The 18,845-nt window shown below is 36.6% G+C and overlaps 2 long non-coding RNA genes across 3 annotated transcripts; both read left to right on the top strand.

The window, feature by feature from the left end:
* Positions 1-349: 349 nt before the first annotated feature.
* LOC113317156 lies at positions 350-1,337 on the top strand. Its single transcript, XR_003343295.1, has 3 exons — positions 350-627; positions 1,002-1,111; positions 1,206-1,337. It is a non-coding gene; the product is annotated as an uncharacterized LOC113317156 (long non-coding RNA).
* Positions 1,338-2,627: 1,290 nt separating this feature from the next.
* Positions 2,628-5,534, top strand: LOC113317031. 2 transcript variants are annotated; one of them, XR_003343189.1, is made up of 6 exons: positions 2,628-2,751; positions 3,053-3,260; positions 3,346-3,507; positions 3,773-3,839; positions 4,147-4,749; positions 5,223-5,534. It is a non-coding gene; the product is annotated as an uncharacterized LOC113317031 (long non-coding RNA). The 2 variants fall into 2 exon arrangements; XR_003343188.1 differs by having other exon boundaries at positions 2,856-3,260.
* The last annotated feature ends 13,311 nt before the right edge of the window (positions 5,535-18,845 follow it).

The raw sequence follows: 18,845 nt of genomic DNA, 5'->3' as shown, positions 1-18,845 counted from the left end.
CGGTGACGATCTTGTTAATGTGGTAACAAATTTTCAGGAGAGAAAAACATGACATTATAATTTGGAGAATGATTTTGATAGATTGTTTTTTTTTCAATAATTCGAAGAATGATTTATTGCAACTAGTTTCTTCTTTAGTGCAACTGATTTTGGCTAATCAATAAGATAAGCTGATAGTGGTAATAATAATTTAGTAGTTAACTTTAGCTAATTAATTAAGTTGATAGTAATTAAGGGTACAAAATCTGATTAATAAATGAAATTTGTTTGTTTGATTCGTGGTCATTAATTTCAACCTAACCCACAGTCCAAGGGTAAAACCGGAAATCAAAAATCACACTTACATTGTTTTTACTCGCTTGAGTTTCATTTCATCAACAAAATTTCATTTTAGATCTAGATCCAAAGGCAGCTTGAAGAAGATGAACTAATCAACAAAGAATCATCTTTCTTCTGCTAGTTAGCTAGTATCTCTCTCTATTCAAATTAATAGCCTCCAAATCTCACTTTTCCTTCTTCTTCTTCTTCTTCTTCTTCTTCTTCTTCTTCTTCTTCTTCAGTGGAGATTATTTATCAAGACTCACTGAAGAAGCTAAAAGACTTTTCATTCTCCTAGTTGTCGTCCAAGTGAGTACTCTTGTACTTTCTCACGTTTATTTCATTGATTAATTATGCAATACAATTCCTCATTTTAGTTTTTGATTTTCAGCAATTTTACGTCTGTTTTCTTCCAAATTCCGTCGTAGGATAGTTCATCATCATTGTATTTTACATGGGTTTCAAGGAATTTTGAATTTTTTATTAGATTTTCATTTTTAAAATTCACCCAGAGAAAACCGTGAGTGACTTTGTAAATGTGAATATTGTTCATTTTGATTGTCTGATTTCTTTATTTTTTTAAAGAAATTGTCCACATTCTTATGATTATTATTATTATCATATGCATTCATTCTTATAGCTAGCATCTTCAACTCTAGAGTGCTGATTAAATTGGTTGACAGGATGGATACAAATATTCAGCAACCGGACGATACCAGCAATGCTATCAATAATCAAAATTCAACAAGGGGAAAAGAAGGTTTTGTTTGGCGTCGAGAAAAAAATCGGAATTGTAATAACTTATTCCTTGTAGCTTATTTTGCTTTTCAATTTTTGTTTTTTTATTTTCTTTACCACAGAGGGATAACTCAACCTTTGAATTGCAGGAGCAAAGAAGAAAAGAAGATGGAGGAGGAACGCACGAAGGACAACTTCGATAGCTTGGATGACATAGTAAATATTGGATTCACTCTAGCAGCAATGGCGTTTTTTGGTATCACGCTAACCAATTTAAGAAGAGTATCGACGGGAGGGACCAGTGCGATGTTGGTCCAGATGTGGTCAAGAATACTCGAGACGGGAGGTGATGCACTCATGCTTCTTTCTTCTTCCGCATTTTTTGCCATCATTACCAAATTTATAGCCAAAGGTTTCAAACACAAGAAGAAGGACAAAATCAAGAACATGGTGCTCAAGTTTGGCAAATGCATTTCTGTTGGACTTGCTGCTACAGGATGTATTCTGTTAGCCATATATTTAGGGTACGTGTTTGAGGTGAAATTTGGAAAGAAAGGTTGTATTGGATTGACAACCAGAATGGCAAATGGGTTTCTGTCGTGGGGAGTTTTAGGCGGTTCTGTAGTGTTCTGCTCAGCCCTATTTGATACTTTGATGGGTTAGGTTGATGAATATTCAAAATGGATATGTAAGTTGGTTTCTAGTGTATTAAATTTGAAGGAGCTATGGAGCCTTTCCTTGACCAATTCCAAGATAATTGTGTTTGCATAACTTTTTAGCATTCAAGAAATCAAAGTTGTAGGCTTGATCTAGCTAATTCCATGATAGGTAGTCTCTTTATGGATGGATATATGTAATGCATCAATTCTTGTAAGTTCCCTCCTGGGATGAAAAATATAACTCCAGACTTTTTGTTATATGGAACCAAACCAAGCTCTAGATTTCAAATGCATCAATTCATGCCACTAATCACAAGTTCAGGTTCCATATCTTACTTCTCAAATGCAATCATATCTTACTTTTTGTTCAGGTTCCACTGTTCGCAAATTATCTTATAGTTTACTTTTTGGTAAAGATGTTTTGGGTTTGGGGTATTTGCTGGTAATCATGATTTGTTCAATTTAACTTATCCATATAAGTGTATGTTTTGAAAATCTGAAATTTTGTTTTCCCATGAATCAAAAGATAATTGTGCCTTCCCTTTAATTGTATACATGTGGTTGTATGGGTTTGTTGCTGGTAATCATGATGATTTGTTACCTAGTTGTTTTGGGTTCAATTTAAGTTATCTTTAAAGTTCTGAAATTTTATGGTTCCATGAATCAAAAGGTAGTGTGGTTCACGTTTAAACCTCTATCATGTTCAGAAAACTTGGTGCATCGTGAAATTGGTCTCGACAACAGGTTCTGGTTTATTCATTGTTCTGAATGTGATTTTGTTGTATGGAGGAAGAAAAAATCTAGGGTTTTTTTTTTTGAAGGTGATTTAGAGTTTATGAAGTTCACAGGGTTATGATATATAATCAGTGTCGGAAGTAATGTTGAAAATAAAAATACTCTTCGTTTGGCCTTAATTTTGTTGGTGTGGAGAATAGTAGTGGAGGAGGGAGTGGTAAAGCGATTTCTGAAGTAGGGTGGGACATACTTGGGGAAAATCAAGAGCATGTTGGTCCATATGCATTCTCTGAATTACAAGGTGAGTTGAGTCCTGTTGGTAAATTTGATGCATTCTCTCTTTTTTCAGTGTAGGAACGTAATTTGTATTTTTCCCTTATGTGCTTATCATATCATGTTGAGCAGGATTTTGGCCTTGTTCTGAAAATCCGTATCTGTGAGATGAACTGTATCGTGTGCATTCTCCAGTGCTCACTGGAAGGAACTTTGAAGGAATTCCCATGCTTTTGTTTTGGCATCATTATTGATGCCAAAATGTAGTATCTTTTGTAAAAGAGAATGCAGTAAATTTACTGGCTTTGTGTTTGTTCTTGAATTTTCAGTTACACTAGTAACTATCAAGGTTTCAGGACAATTGTTACATCTGTATCATGTTCATAATGGTCTTACGAGCTATTGAACCATCTACTTGGTTGTGTTTACTTCGCGTGAGCCGAGCATTTCAAATATGGATACATCTTCGAAAGTACGCTATTGTGGGCTGAAGGAAGAACTGAATATCTATACAAAGATCTGAGCCTGCTGTTGCAGGTGAGTTTATCAACTAACATTGGTTTAAATATGACAGTTGCATATGATAAGTATCTGAAACTTGTCTCTGTCCATGTTACGGCAGCGACTCCTGAAAAATGATGATGACTTCGCCAAATGGCAAGAGGAGGTTAGAAAAGCTGAACTCGAAGCTGAGGCTTTGAAGCATGGCTCAAAATTAAATGATGTTGGTGGGTCAGATCAGTTGAAAGACTTGGAGGTTATAATATGGACACAGAAACCACTTGTATGTGATATCAATTTCTCGACGGTTTCGTTAATTCAATTTTATTTTTTCCTTCATTCTCTGTATGAGAGTAGTAAATTTGTTACTTTTCTTGGTTCCCAACATGATTCATTCATTGACAGTGTACTATTACTGGTAGTTAATGACTAAAAACCCAAAACTATTGATTGAGTCGTGATTGAGCATATATCTCTTTCTTCAAGACAATGTTTCCCAATGTTGATTATTGAGATAAAAAATTTACATGCTACTTTTTTGCTTGCAGGTATTCGAGAACCATCCTCAGGGAGTCGTTCTGCTCACAAGTGTATAGAGCTAATGAACGGAAGATGGTAAGTATTGCCTCACTTTTGCGTCAAAAATTCTTTTTATCATTATGTTTAACTTCTTAACTGCAAATGGATGCATCCCTTAAGAAACTGAAAACATGGCACTGCACCTATCTGTTGAGGAACTTATGTGTGGTAGTCTAGTCAATGCAGAGAGGAAGTACCTAATCTGTACTTGATGAAAACAATTTCCATATCTGCATCGAAATATTCTGTTAGCGGGGTTGAAGTTTTGACAACTAACCATAACTATTAGTCACTTATGTGGGTGCACCCCTTCTATTTCTCTAATCTGTTTTTCCCATTTCAGGTTTGGTGGTAGGAAAGTACATGCCAGCAGCATAGACGATGGTTCCGTTAATCATGCTGCGGTCCGTGATCTTGAGCATGACGAAGCTCGGTTAGCTCAGTACGCTGCCGAGCTTGAAGCTGATGATTGACAGAGATAGAAATACCTTTTGGAGGAGCTAATATGGAAGAAACCTGCTTTTGTCCAAATTGTAAAATCTCAGTAACTGAGGCTTATGAGTTGCACAGAATGCTTTACCTAATACTGCAGATATATGGGAGGCTTTTGCATTGGGTTAACGGCTTGCGTAAAATCCCGGTTCAGATTTTCTGAGTATTTTGGTGGGAAGGCTAGATGTAAATGAACGCATTTAAACTGGTATTACAAAATGTTCAGGGCACCATGAAACTTTTTACATATAAGACTCTTGTTCAGACCAGGTCATACCCATAGACTTATTACTGCATGTTTTCATTTGTTTGAAAGCCTTGGCTAACTTACTCTTTTCTGTAAGATCTACAAATTTGGTTAAACATGGATGTGATGCATGATGAAAAGAAGAACTTTGTCTATTTGGATCTACCATGGACTATCAGGATTTGGCAGGTTTTGCGAATAAGACAGGTAATTCGTTACATCCATTCAAGTAATTTTCAACACATGGTTCCTGAAACAGTTAAATTACTTGATGACACATGCTGCAAGGGTTTAGTTTGTTTTCAGTTCATCAAATTTGATTGCCAGGATTATTGCCTTATGAAGTTAGTATAACTGCAGTTGATGCTTTTATAAACTACCAACCTTACAGCATATCATTATAGCTTAATAATATACAAACCACGAATAATCAGAAATATAATTAGCTAATTCATCTCTATAAGAGTGATTCTTTCAACAGAAACATTAAGCTTTTCTACTGTGACATTTTGACAATCAAACTTATTTTAAAGTACCCTGTCAACAACCAGTCATCCCCGCATGATCACCATTACATAAACTTGCATATATTGCTTGGTTTCTGGGTGTATATATTGTTGTAACCTGACCTTTATTGTCGTAATTCATCTGTACTAATACATTTTGTTGTGTTAATGCAGATTTCTGAAGTATATCTTGAAGCGAACAAAGCCAAATTGGAGATGTTGCCAAGGGACGAGGGCCTTATTTTACCATGGCTGTATATTTTGTTTATTTTTTGTGTCAGGAACCTTTGTTGTTGTTGATTTTAACTTGAGTACTGCTTTCATTTTTGAATGAATTCTGTTGGTGTTGTCAGTTGTGCCATACATTCAAGTTTCACATGTCCCAAAAATTTGTGGTCGTCCATTTCCTCTCTGAAACAGAGCCAGAGTTTAAAAATAATTTTAGTCGGTACAAAATATTCTTAAAAAACAAGTGTTTGGTTTTGATTTTATCTTGCAAGAAGCCATTACAGAAAATTCGGCAGAGTTCTGTTTGTATTTTCTTATCTCTGTAACAATCCTACACATACATCTAGTTGAAGCATTCATTTCATTCATCTGCTATTTCTGCAACAGCGAGATCCCCTTCTGTTCAGCTTCTTCAACAGACTAACACTGAAACTGCACCACCATTTTCTGTTGCTTTAATAACCCATTGTTTCCTCTTTCCCTGTATATCGTTACAGCTCAAGAACGAGCTTCATTCCTCATTCGATTCTTTATCACAACTACAGAACTTGAGTCATAACCAAAGACCCATCTCCTCTCCAGCATCAGGTTCATCTTCTCCCTAATTTCCATTAACAACAACTCTCGATTTGATTCATCCACAGAACCCTATTCAACAACAACCACCTTCATCTTCCCGGTAATCTCTAATCTGCTCAAAACCCATTGTTCTTCTTCATCTCCTGAATCAATTCCACCTAATCTTGGCCACAATCCCATACTTGGCTCAATTTCTCTTCTTCTTGTTCGATCTCAGAAACCCGTTCTCAGATCATCACTTGCTTTCTCAGATTTAAATCAAAACCCTTCTTCTCTGAAATCGACGATAACTCCTTCATTTACATCTTCTCATCTTCTTTTGATTTCAAGTAAAACATACAGATCCCCTTTTAAACTTCGTCTCAATCCACCAAAATAACAGAAACCTCTATTCTGTCTTCTCGTTCTTCACAATATTTCATCTCCATGTTCTTTGATTTCCTCTCTCAATCTCTCTCGATCTTCTCTCGGATTTAACAGCGCAGTCGCTGCTGCTGCTCTTTCTCATTTTCAGGTGAAATGAATGAGAGACAGATTCTCTCGAATTTAGGGTATAGTAATAGGGTTGGTTATTCGGCATCCGGTCACCTTGCTAAGGGATAACCATCTGGCAGCCCCCAACCTTTGTTGGTTGTCTTTTAGTATTCCTCCAACAAGAGTAGCTCCTTAACCTTAGCCAGGCTCCCAATAGTGCTCGCTCGTGATATGACCTTTTTTCCTTTCAGCTCAAATTGAATGGTTTCTTCTTCTTTTCTTCCGCATGACTCCAAAGTAGCTACAAACTCAAAAACACGCATAAAATACATAATTTACAAGAAAACATAGCAGAGAAAGCATAAACAATAGATAATAAATAGGATGTATTTTACACCCTATCAATAAGTTGTAAAAAGTTCTCTCCCAATACAAGGTCGCTCGTCCCCTTATATAAGGGTTTACATAGTAGATGACAGCTAATAAAGCCCTTATTTTCTGGTCTGGCGTACGTTACTAACGCACACTTACATTGACCCTTTTCGCACGTATTCTCTCATATCGCATGATTTTCTCACTTTACTCGTGATTACACTGATGTCACCTGCTGGTGGGTCATTCGGGATAAGCTGTACATGTTTGTCTTCGCTCGGTCTTGATAATCGTTTATTTCACATACTTGATTGGTGTGCGATATTTTGTATCTACATTTTGCATCTTCTCATGTCGTTTCTTTGAAAAAGATAGCTATATGAGAAACTCTTAATTCATTCTGCTGCACCCATTCATCTTTTCATATTCTAATCTGCCGACATGTTTCTGTAATTTCAGTGTAACCGTCTACATGTGTTAACTTCATTCCTCTTTTTACCGGCACTTCCGAATTTAACTGGTCTTCCTTTTACCTATTTATTAACTGGGTTTGAGGAGAGATAATCTTTTCTCTTTTACTTCGTCTTACATTCTCATCTCTGTGAGCCCTCTGCAGATCTTCATCTTCTCCACCTTCTCGAAATTTCTTCATCCTCATCTTCTCGGAGTCTTGATTTTGTTGTTGTTCCTATGGATCCTCTCCAAAAGTTCGTATACTCTACTGAGATTGATCTTGCTAAGTTCATTTGCTCGTTTTAATTTCAAATCAATCTCTTTCTAATCCTGTTGTTTGATCTGTTGTAGTTTTCATTCCCATACTGGTTATTTGCAGCAAAAGCTCTTCCTCTGGCAATACCAAGTTTACAGTTACAAACCCTAAATCATCTTCAAACTTAAAAGATAAAGAATCTCTCAAGAGGAATCCTTCGCATGCCAAAGGAGTAAGAAATACTTTCTCTCTTGTAAAAAATATGGTTGCCTCTATTTCTTATCTGCATTGCTCTTCACAGGATTCCGAATCCGAGGTTGATGGCGGTAAGAAGTTAAAGATTAAGAGAGTTCGCAAAGTTCCAACACTCAATAATGGTCTTATCATTCCTGATTTTGACTGTAAGGAAATCGATGTTCCTTCTAGGGTCAATGTTGACGCTCCCACACAAGGCTTGATTGCCTTTGTCCCTTTGAACATTGTTGTTCCACCAAAGGAAACTTCTCTCCTAAAGAGGATGTTGTAATCAATCACGCGATAAAGGAAATCTCCCCTCCTGCGTCTATGACCTTATCAATGGTAGACCAGACCGTTTCTACCTTTGTGAATGTTCCGTTATTTGCAAATATTCCCGCGTCAGTGGAGAATGCTAATATTTCCGAACCTGTGGAGAACATTACCATTCCTTCTTATGTGAGCGTCGCTCCTTCTATATCCGCTCCTTCTTCTTCTAAATTCACTTCATTTTCTTTGGAGTCCATCTCTATTGACAAGGGGGTCTTGGAGGGAGTAGACTCTGCTTCTGAAGCTTTGTCAGATATCATCATCACCGCTCAGTTTTCCGTTAAGGATCCTTTTAAACTTCACATCTGTAACGCTCTGAGTAAGCTATTGTGCGATTTTACACCAAACAAGGCAACAAGGAGAGAGATCTTCTCTCAGGTTGATCCGAGCGTCCATATCAGTCTTGATCTCTTGGTAAGTATTCTTTCGCGTCACTTCTCAACATGTCTTACTGCATATTTATTCTTCTATCATTTCCCTTTATGAAATCTCATCGCCGCATGATATTGGCGTGAGGATATTTTGAATCTAGTACTTCCATGCTATAACTTTCTCATCAGAATACCTCCTTAGAGAAAGAAGCGAATATTCTGAAAGGAGAACTCCAAACTGCAACTCTTGGATCTGAGGATCTTCGCAAGAGGAACCAAGAACTGAGAGGTTCTTTTTTCTTTACTCTTACAACTCATTTTAGGAGTGATTTTGCCTTTTGTATCCATGTTTTTTGAATTTCTTCGTGTGTACATTAAGATTTAAACCAGAAACGCGTTATGGAGATGTATGACTTTCAATTTTTCGTTGAAGACGCTCGCGCGAATAATGAGAAGTTGTAGAACCATAAAAACCAATTAAATAATGAGCATTCATATTTGCTTGATCAAATTGAAAATCTAACACATGAGAATGTTCACTTAGCTCAACAAAATGAGACATTAGGCTCCAAAATTTCCCATCTATCTAAATTGTTGTATAGTGCTGATTTAAGGCATCAAACTTTGTCAGATGAGAGTCAATGACTATCCATGGAGAAGCGATCTTTCTTAAAGAAAGAAGCGATGTTTTCGTGACAATATCTTATCCTCCAGAATATTTGTGATAAGAAAGAGGAATCTCTTCGCACGTTAAGGAATCAGCATGATGAATCAACAAAGAAATTAACTGTTTTGAATGAAAAGATTATTTATAGTAAGATAAACTTGACTGTGACGAAGAACCAACTTCAAGAAAAACACACTCAGTTAAAATAATCTCATGATGCTCTTATGAAAGGGAAGGATTTTATTTCTTTGTATGAGAAGAAGATTCTATCTCGGCTTAAAAGTTTGGTTAACACTACAAAAACACTGAGTTTTAGTCACGCCAATGGACCGTGGAAGTTGATCAAAAATCCGTGGCAAAAGATAGTTTGCCACGGCAGAGTCGTCGTAACAAATAGTCCAGTGGCTAATAGTATTTGCCACGACGCCATCCACGGTTTTTATCCCGTCTCTAATGGTACAAGGCCATTTTCCACGAAGTCTGTCGTGACTGATGAAGAATTAGGATGCACACGTTTGTGGAAATTTTCCACGGATATTACCAGCACGTGGCTATTGGTTCAGTTATTTGCTATCATTATGTTGTCATGAAAGGGCATTTCAATTATAATATTTGGTACTGAATATTTTCAAATTGACCTGGAAATGAGATTAATTACGCTACAATCACTCCAACAGCATCGTTTGATCATTCAAACAAAATTACAAGGTTTTAATACATTTAAGCACATAACACAACAGAAATCCAAGACTAGTGTTGAGTTTCCAACAAAGGATTGTTGAAGTTGAATGCTACAAAATAAAATTGAAATGAGTAAAACAGATAGATGATGTAACATTCGTGTACTTGCATATTGCTCTACTCAGGTGTTTTGACATGTTCAAAGAAATATAGTCTCTTATCCACCAATTTTCCAAACTCACTCGCTGTGTCACTTATTCAACCAAAACCTGCAACAAGAGAAGTTGGAAGCATCAGAAAGAGTTCGGAAATGTTTGAAATTCATTTGAAAGATGAAATAGTTCATGCCTGCATTCATCGCCTTTCTTAGCAAATTCAGATCAACTATAAGACGAGCTTATTAAGAGAATAAAGATGTGATTTTCCTATGACCTTATTGGGCAAAAATCACCCCCTTGATAAGAAGAACTCTAAAATGTACCAAAAACTTACAGCTTGGGGTGATACAAAAGCTACAACTTCCTAAGAAGTAAGAAAGCTATGAAAGTAAAAACTGAATCAATAGAAGCCCAAAACATTCTTATAGTTCCCACAAATTTACTTAGGTGATGAGGCTTTAATCTGAATATGATGTGCCACTTCATTTTCGTAGTTGCAGGAAATCCTACACTACACCCCTCATATGATTTCATTAACACTCAACTCATTTTAGATTAACAATCTTAATTTTATTGATGAATCTTTGAACAATCTTACAAGAAAAGATAAAGGAATCAAGAATAACCACTGCTCTAGATTTTCTCTCTCCTATTTACTTATTTCTTACTCAAAAAAGATCTCTCCTTTCCTTTACATTTGAACGACTATTTATAGGGAAGTACCTAGTGGATGACAACTAATCTGTCCTTTATTTTCGGATATGTCTCGCGACATTCTCGCAACCTTACAAATGTTACTCTCGCAAACTCTCTTATTTTCGCAGATCATTACATTTTTCTCATGATTTTAGCTGACGTCGTTTATTATGTCACTTCTAAATTGTTCTGCGACGTGTTGTGTTGTTTTTGATAATTTCGCTGAGGCATTATTGTTGCGAGATTCTGATCCTACATCTTGCCTCTTCTCATATTTCTCTGCAAAGTAGAGAATGATGTGAGAAATGCCGCAGGTTCATCTCTTCATATTCTGCATTTATCACACGTATTTCTTCCATCTTTCTTGACACGTCTTCTGTGCTGCTTTTCAACCGCTCACGTCTTTTCGTCTTAATGGTGTTTATTTCTTCGAGAAAAAATCTTCTTTATATATTCTTCTTACTCTTTTTCCACTTTCTTTTTGTTTTCTTCTCTTTTTATTTCTCTCATATCTGCAACTCTATTGTTCTTCCGTTAAGTTCCGCTACTGTAAATCCTTCCTTCTTCATCTTCTTACTTTTTCTCATTCCCATACTCTATATTCAAATATGCCTCCAAGTGCCATAAATATGAGGAAAAACTTAAAAGACGTCGAAAAGATCTTGCAAGAGAAGGTTTCACACTTTCTACCATTCCTGGTGAAAGTGCCAAGTCATTCTTTCTATCAAATTTTTCTGATCAATATTGTGATGATCAATCAATCATAATTTCGCTAGGTCAATTCTCGCAGGTCTCCCCATTCCTCTTTATGACCCAGATATTCCTCTGTTCTATGAAATTCTCGCTCACTCGGGATTTTCGCGAGCTATCTTCCAGTTGAGTGGGGATTGCATCCGTCTGATGCTAGAGTTCGCTAACCGTGGTGCTGGTAAAGGATCTCTGTACTCCAAAGAACTTAGGGATCCTAAACGCAGACTTGGAGATAATTGCTGAGAAATACACAGTAGCAATTATGAATTGATCTCATGAAGAAAGAGAATACTCGCTGGGGTATTCGTTTGAAAAGGAAAGATAACATTGATGAAGCAAAATACTCATGCAATACATTGATTGGCATTCTGGTAAGAACACAACTCCTCGCCAATCCAAAGATGATAAATGGTTTTTTTCCTTGATGCTAAAGGACCTTACATTGCTGGGTCAAATGTTCTTCCTGAGAATCTCGCTACTATCAACCTTGGGTATTCTCTTGGCCCGAGAAGGAGAAAGAGGTATGTTTCTTCCAGTTTCACTCATTATCTTTATTTTTTATTCTTTTGTTCGCACTCTTGCGAATTCTACAGATCCAAAACTGAAAGATAGTTATAACAGGACTGGGAAGACTAGTACCTTGTTAGCTCTTCGCTCATACACAGATGAGGTAAGAAATATCTTTATGATTTTAAACAGTATACTGTTGCTTCCATTTCTTATTTCTATTGTGTGTGAAGATTATTGCTGAAATAGAAGAACCTGCCAATGTTGCGAAGACTGGTGATAAAGGAAAGGTGCTCTTCGCAGGGAAAAATCAACTGCTCCTCCTTCAAAGAAAAAAAATGTTCTTCTTCTCCTTCAAATATTCCTTCTCATGAAAATTCCGAGAGTGACAAGGATGATGAGGATAATGATGACCTTGCCGCAAGTGAAGATTCTCCACCTGAATCTTCTATGGCTAAGCTCTCTGGCCTCTTTTCTGATTCTTGCAAGGAATGGGAGATAGCCAATTCGCTAATACCTGCAAAGCTCTCGCTACAATTTGCGATGTCCCTTTACTGGATGGTGATAGTTCTCTTCGTGGAGTTTCTAGATCAGTGACTCCCGATTCCTGCATTCTCTTAATAGTCTGGTATACTTTCATCCTTTTACTTCTTCATTGTTGTAACTCAAAATCTTTTCTATATAATATTTTATTTTCTCGCAGGCTGGAAAAGCTTCTTTCTGTTGCCTCAGATCTAGAGAGGAGACGCGAAAATCTTGAAAAGAAGAATCTTCAATTTCGAAAGAATGAAGAACTGGAAGCTGAAGTCAAATGTCTTCGCGAGAAAAACAGACAACTAGAAATTGATTCTTCTTCGTATAAGAACAAAATCTCTAGTCTTCAGCAAGCTAATAATCAGCTCTATGGTATGTTACTTTTCTCCTTTCCCTTCATTCATTCATCCTGTTGTTTTATCTTATTTAAATGATCCTTTTTGCAGACATTTATGGTCTTTCTGATGAAGCTACCATTCTTCGTTCATTTCCTAATGCCTTGGATAATGATACCCTTCGACGTCTTAATAAATCTTTAAATAGTTTCTCAAATGATAGAATTTCATCTCTTTCTCTGAATGAACTTAGATCCAAATTTCGCCTCTTAGAAATTGACCATAGATCTAGTTTAGGCTTGGCCAACCGATTTAAGCGTCTCCTTCTTAATTCTAAAGAGAAAATCAATGAGTTGAGAACCAAAATTAGCGGTCTCATAGATGATAAGGATCGCATCTCTGATCAAGGTGCTAAGGCTTTGGCGAAATTCCAAGAGACTCTTCTTGAAGTTCAACTTGAACGAGATGAAGCTAACCGCAAGAACATCGAGCTCTGCGAAAGGAAAACCAAATTCGTTCTCGTCTTCTTATAATAATGAGGATGAATTTGCTTGGGCTGCGAAAATCTTAGATGATGCCAGAAAATTTAGGTGTAAATGTTAGTCTCCAAGTTGAGCATACAGCCTTGATTAGAGATATGATTTCTGACAGAGAAGGTTATTAACTGCTCTTCTTTACTAATCTTGTTTCTTATGAATTTTCATCAAGTTAATAATTGATTGTCTTTTGCTCGCAGATTCTGAAAGTAGATATCGTGAAAAGATTGAGGAACTTGAAGCTGAAAAAGAGGAACTCGCAAAGAATCTTTCTTCTCGCAACGACAAGTATTCTAGATTAAAGAATCAAATCAAGATCACTGTTGCGAATTTTAAGAATGATGCTATGCATTTTCGCAATCAAACTATCCAAATGGTTTGTGATGACCAGTATCCCTCATTCTGATTATCCTTGTCTCTTGGAAGAGATCCCAAAGAGTATTCCCAGTCTGATCATTTCTGATAGCGAAGCTGATAATGAAGAAAATGATGGTGATGAAGATTCTGATGGAGTTGAACGTTCTGACGCAGACGAAGAAGGGAACAAGTATGATGAAGATGATGAAGGATCAACTAAGAAGTAGTCTTTGTTTCTTTCTTTGATCTTCTGTAATCCTTGCATTTATTCCTTCTTTCTGTATATTTGTGAATTCTTTTGGTTCCCCATATTCCTTAATATATGAATTTCTTTCATTTTGACCTGCATTCATTAAAACAATTCTTTTTTGTAATACAGTTAATCAATATAATCATTAATTTTTTGAATTTTTGTGTAAATATGTCATATGGAGATAAATAACATTTTCTAATTTCATTCATTCCCATACTTGCCTCTGTTATTTGTATCCAAATGAGAGATTTTGCAGATTTTTCTTATTTTGTGCCTCAACTTCGCAGTTGTTTATGTATAATTTCGCAATCATATGCGAAGTGAATTTTGATTCTTTTCAAAATCTCATTCTTGTGTGGTCTTATTTTGCCTTCCTAATTAAAGGTCTTATTATGCCACCTCTTATCATTGCGACAAAATCGCAGGACGTTCTTGCACTTTCATGTAAAAACCCATTGATCTTGTCTTAACTTTTTCTTTTGTATTATGGCCTCTTCAGGAATGTTGCGACAATATGATAGGTCTAAATATTCTTGCGAAAATAAATCCCTATGACATTGCCGTCGTGCGACGAAATCGCAGGATGTCTTCGCACTTTCATGCGAAAACCCATTGATCTCGTCTTATCTTTTTCTTTAGTATTATTGCCTCTTCAGGATTGTTGCACAAATATGACAAGCCTTAATACCCTTGCGAATAAAAAGCCTCATGACATTTGCGTCTTAAGACACTTATCAGCTCCCTGATGGAGGGTGCCGCCCTTATCTCCCCCCTGGTTGCCCCTTCAAGGAGACGTACTTCTACCATACAAGGTTAGATCCTCCCATCCGGTCTTAACAACAACCAGTTGTTTTCGCAGCCTCTTATCCTTTTTACCTATAGGGCTTATGGTTACGAGACTGCACCCTAAGTGGGGTTTTCTTCAGGCCGAGTGCAGTATAAGCCAAGACTTGTCAAGAATGGCAAGGTGCGCGCACCTTGATCAGATCTGCACTCCTTGGGAGAGTCCTTATTACCTTAGTCGCCCAACCTAAGTCATATGCTTAAGCTTAGAATCCAAGGTGCCTCTCCCGGATGGGCTTTATTGACCCCAAATCTCCATGACTCAGGTTCCGGTGGCGGTGTAGTCTTTCCTTGAGTCATGCAACAGGTACCCCCTTATATGACGTACTTTAGGTCTTACATTTGCCTCTTGCGAAATTGTATTAGCGAACTAGGGTGTACGCCATAAAGGTTCGCCCCTTTCTCTTTTGTCATTGTTCTCTGATTGTCTTCTGTAAAATTCATTATCTCTGCGAGATTCTCGCACGTCATCATATCGTATTTGAATTTCGCAATCTCAATTTTGTCATTCAATAAAATGTATTTTTGAGAATTTTAATTATTGCGAGAGTGTCTCAACAAATTAATCATTCATACATTTCGTATTTTTATTACCTTTGCCATCCTCTACTTCTTTGTTATTTTCTGCTACTGCTTCCTGGGTAGTGGTATGTTCATCATTTTTATTCTGAGCTAGCATTAGTTTTGCAACATCTCTTCTTCTTTTCTTTCGATTGCATCCACCATCAACCTCACTTCTTTGTGTCTCTTTGATTTTGTGTCGCCAATTTTCATTCTTGTTTGCTCTTCCTTCGCAAGATTCTATCTCCGTTTCATAACACCTCTTTCCTTCAAACCAATCTCCCTTTATGATTCCTACACCGCTGGGCTGAGGGAATTTGATGCACTGGTGGAAAGTTGAAGCTACACCTAGAATCCCATGTATCCAAGGTCGACCAATTAATGCATTGTAGGGTGATTCTACATCAACGACGCATAATAGGATTTCAGAAGATATTCCCTTCAATGGAATTCGCATAGTAACCTCCCCTTTAGGCTTGTTAGCAGTACCATTAAAACCATATATCTTATATGTTGATGGTATAAGATCATCATCTCTTCCTACCATAGTTTTATAAGTATGATAAAATAAGATGTTCATAGAGCTTCCAGTATCGATTAGAATTCTATTAATTGCCCATGAATCTTCAGCTTCATCATCCTCATCTTTTTTCGGTTTTGGATTAATTTCTAATTTTACTACCAATGGATTATCATGTACTTCTTCACCTTCGGGGATTTCTTCTGCGGTAAAAGAAATGATCTGTTTCTGCCATTCCTTTAGTGGCGAGATTTTCGCAATATTCATAACTTCTCTTCCATCATTATCTCTTGCGAAAACTCTACTTAAAACATTGTCATAAAAATATTCAATTGTCTTGTATGAATGTACGATAGAGTGACATAATAGATTCTTTGCTTTTGCACCAACTTCTATGAAGAATGTTTCTTTCTTTTTCATCGTGTTTACTTTTTGATGCTCTGGTGGTGGTGGCAATGGTTGAGATTGTGGGTGTCCTACCAAAAAGTGGTTTAGTTTTCCTTGATCTGTCATTCTCAGAATAATTCTTTTTACATTTCTGCAATCATTTGTTGTATGTCCATGAAAATGATGATAAGAACAAAACTCATGACTTCTGTGGTTTGGAGGTGGTTCCGTTCCCATGTTCCATGGTGTTGGTTTATTCTCCATTAAAATTATAGTTTCTCATATTTTCTCCACACTTGCATTTAGAGGTGGCATCTTGATTTCTTCCCATACTACCTTGTGACCTCCTTGTCTCCTATTATAGTTTTGTCTTTGACCTCCATAAGTTTCTTGTGGTTGATCGAGTCTTTGAATCTTGTTATTTCCACCACGATTGTAGAAATTTCTTTCTCCTTCATACTCCTCTTGATCTCGGCTCCCATATCCACCAGTTTCTGTTGATTGTTACCTGTCACCTTCTCTTGTTGTACTTGCGAAGTATTCGCTACTGTGTTTATTAGCTTGGGTAATAAGCTTGCATTCGTTGTTTGTGAACTGGTGTTCACAACTGGGTATGATTCCATTCAATTTTTCCTTTCCTCCAGAGCAATATATTCTTCTTGAAGTTCTCGCAATTCAGTCATTGTGATCGTATTCTTGACTCTGAAAATTTGGACATACGATAGGTTGGTTGCAAACATAGCATTGATAAATGATAATATAAGATATCTCTCATCTACACGGCCAGCAATTTCGCTGCACATAGTCCTCCATCTTTTAGTTAGGTGCTTCAAACCTTCACCAATCCTTTGTTTTAATCCAAACACGTCTTCAATACCAGGCCGCGAAGAATTATTACTTATATATGCCCCCAGGAATGTAGTCTGCAAATGAATGAAGGATGTTATTGTATTCTTTGGTAGACTTTCGAACCATTTTAACGCCTCCCCTGTTAAGCTGGATACGAAATACTTGCATAATACAACATCATCATTTTCCCATTGCAACATGCACCTCACGTAGGCTTTAATGTGTTGAGTTGCACACACTAGTGGAAAACACCAATTCCGCGACCGCCAGGACACGTCATATATATGAGTTAAACAACCTGTTCTAGGGTTCTCTGAATGGGTCTTTTATAAAGCGTTTTTTAATTGCACGACCCTAACTGCGTGGGTCTCTTAACAGAGACCGTTTCTTACGGTAACTAGATGTTGACCCGCGATGTTGGTCATAGATTTGAATTATAATATAAAAAAATACAGATTCAGATCAGCTGAAATGTCTGAATGGCTGAATCTGAATTAATCTTACTGGCATTTTAGTTAAACATCCAAGTCAAATTATGTCAAACAGTCAAGTCAAGTTAAGTCAAACTACAGTAAACTCAAATTAATGTCAAACTGAAATTCAAATGCAACCTCAAATTTAATTGAAATTCAAATGCAACTGAAATTTAACTGATATTCAAGTGCAACTTCAAATTTAACTGAAATTTATAATCAAAATGACAACTTTAACATTCATTCATTTTATCCATTGGGTTTAAAATTACACAAAAAAATGATGAAGCTATGAGTTCAGAAAAATACATTTCCAAGCTAGCTAACAACAAAACAATAAGCTCATCCGATGATTAACTTTGCCAATACCATATATCAAGTAGAGCAATGTGTTGTGTCCCTGGTTCACATACGACGAAGATAATCGTTCCTGCAAAGCAAATCAACATCAGTACAATGACTTTATTCAGTTCTTAATACACGGTAGAACAAAATAAGTTACAGAGCATACTTCATAATCTATTTTAACATAAGGTCAAGTCACAAACAAAATGAATAAAGCAGTATGAAGATAAGGCAGTACAATTGCTGGTGGTTAAATTGTTTGCTTCCTCAGTATGGACTATTTTACTAAAAAAAACAGATCTTTCTAAGGAAAGTAACAGATAAAACTCAAAATAAAACCATTGGCATTTTGGTGTGCACAAAATTGAACTCCTAAATTAAGACAAAAACGGCTCACAACTGCCCACCGGGTATTACAGTAACCCCAATGCGGCAACTACAATGCATAAGCATTAGATTTGAAGGGACGTGTGTGCAATATTCCAAACAAATATGAATCTCAAACAAGAATATAGTTACAACACCCATTAGCACTTCATTCAAACTGAACTAGATGAGAGGGACTTGTGAGCATGATCAAGAAAATTTGAAGTATAGGACATTGGTGCAACTAAATTCATCCCTATATCTGGTTATAGAGCAAAAAAATGATACGACCACAAACCTTGACCATAAAATGGTTCGATGTGTACCTCTGGTGATGAAATGTGTTTGGTGTTGTAAGCCTTGGAAGTAGTTGCTCATTGCGATGACCTTCTGAGTTCAATGATGGTTGTAAGAGAACATTTTAGATAATGATTGTATCCAATTATAGATAGATAATTTCACAAAAGAAGAAGAGAAAAGTGATTATGTTGTCTTTACCTTGTTAAACAACTCAAAAATTGTTCTCGCAGGAGGAACCCATTCATAGTTGCAAAGTGGAACTCCCGAGGCTTCGTTACCTGATGTTTTGAGAAACAGTAAATACTTAAACTCGTTAATACTAATAATAATAAATGTTATCTCAACCTCACATGCTGGTATGAAACACTAAGAAAGCTAAACT

Source organism: Papaver somniferum, chromosome 10 (assembly GCF_003573695.1).
Source record: "Papaver somniferum cultivar HN1 chromosome 10, ASM357369v1, whole genome shotgun sequence".
NCBI classification, from domain to species: domain Eukaryota; kingdom Viridiplantae; phylum Streptophyta; class Magnoliopsida; order Ranunculales; family Papaveraceae; genus Papaver; species Papaver somniferum.
The sequence above is the reverse complement of the archived record's forward strand: the minus strand, read 5'-3'. Positions and strand labels throughout refer to the sequence as shown.